The sequence below is a fragment of the Penaeus monodon genome, chromosome 36 (genome assembly GCF_015228065.2).
Source record: "Penaeus monodon isolate SGIC_2016 chromosome 36, NSTDA_Pmon_1, whole genome shotgun sequence".
Lineage (NCBI taxonomy): Eukaryota > Metazoa > Arthropoda > Malacostraca > Decapoda > Penaeidae > Penaeus > Penaeus monodon.
The window spans coordinates 105027-106665 of NC_051421.1; the positions used below are offsets into that span (position 1 = coordinate 105027).

Consider the following 1639-nt stretch of genomic DNA (forward strand, 5'->3'; position numbering starts at 1 on the left):
CTGGTGCTTGTTAGCGAGACCGAGAGCGATGGTGGTATTCTCTGGGAGAATTATGTTCATATGTTGTGCGTAGTTTGTAACCTCGGTCTCTGTGGTGTGGTCGAATCGGGCATTCTCGTGTGGGGAGATTTGGAAATTCTGTTGCCAGAATTCCCTGTGGAGAGGCTCCATCTCCTCCACCTAGTCAACCTTCTGTCTATGTGCGCTGTATATGTGTGATTGTCTGCTTGTTCGACCCTATGAGCATTTTAAAGGAACTACAAAATTTCTTAGGATCTTTCGTGTTTTGAGTATTTCCCAGTGGTGTTTGTTCATTACTTTAATTTCGTGTGTAATTTGTGAATTTCTCTGTATCTTGTGCGTAGTTGTGCGTCCCAGCCCCATGTTAGTGTAAGTTCATGTAAGTGCCTGTATTGTATTAGCAATTTCAGACGATGTGTTTCTCTGTATTGGGGGATAGTCTTGTATGTTGTTTTGGGGATGTTGGTCTGTATGTCTGTGTACCACTGTTCAAGGAGGCAGGCGATAATGCCCGTTTCATAACCTAACAGGCAAACAAACAAACCATTTTATGTTCTATTTAAAGTTTGTGTATGTTCCCTGTTCCATTTATGTTTTGAACATGCCTTTACCATTTTATGTTCTGCATTTTTTTTCTTTTCGTTGTTTTTTTTTTTTCTTTTCTTTTTTGCAGATCACTATGTCCAAGCGGTAAGTTGTTCAAATAAATATAAAATAGAGGGACCCACTGGACTTCGGTTCCACCTCACACGAGATGGAAAGGAGGCAGGCGAGGGTCTCGCCTGCAACTGGATACCATTACAGGACCATCTCCTGCTATGATAACACTTGGCAGACGAAAATAAAGGTGTCTCGTATGAAACTGACCTGGCTCTATGATATTCAACCAATTAAAACATGCCTCCAACCCTCCACACAGCGTCGACCAACCAAAAAATCACCACGCAAGGGGTTTCGCCCCTCTTCTTTATAACTATTTTTTTCAGTTTCCTGGTAGCTAGCTACCTTCAGCTTTTCTTCCCCTCCTCACAATAAGGAATACTCCTCGATATACTTCGTTAATATCAAATGAATGAATGAATAAACACATTTCTAAGACGATCTTTAGCTCAAGCAAAGTTATTATGTGTGTGTTCCTTTTTCTTAATTTCTTTTCTGTTGGTGTTCAGATTAATCCAGTCTCTTTGTACTGACTTCTGTCCCTTTAGATTTATGTTTCCTTTTCTACGCTTTTTACTTCTTTGGCATATATTATCTAGAAATTATTTTAATTTGCGTTTATTTTCTCTCTTTTAATTTCTACAAATTCGCGTTTTTCATTTTCCTTTGATTCCTTACAGTTTCTTTATCTCTTTCTTCTTTGATTTTTTCTGTTATCTTTTACGTTTTCTTTCTTTTTTTTTGGGGTTTTGGGGGGGGGGGGTTTTTTTTTTTTTGGGGTTTTTAAAAGTTTTTTTGGGGAAAGGGGGGTTTGGGGGTTTTTTTTTTTAAACCCCAAAAAAAGGGGGGGGTTTTTTTTTGGGCCCCAAAAAAATTTTTTTTTTCCTTTTAAATTTTTTTTTTTTTTTCCTTTTTTTTCTTTTTTTTTTTTTTTTGCAATTTTTTTTTGGGTTTTTTT

General features: G+C 37.4%; 1 long non-coding RNA gene across 1 annotated transcript in view; it reads right to left on the reverse strand.

Annotated features, from left to right (window-relative positions):
• Nucleotides 1-666: 666 nt before the first annotated feature.
• Nucleotides 667-1639, reverse strand: part of LOC119595650 — a 33281-nt gene continuing 32308 nt past the window's right edge. The window contains exon 2 of the long non-coding RNA XR_005230710.1: nt 667-1026. This is a non-coding gene — a long non-coding RNA (uncharacterized LOC119595650). The remainder of the gene's footprint in view (nt 1027-1639) is intronic.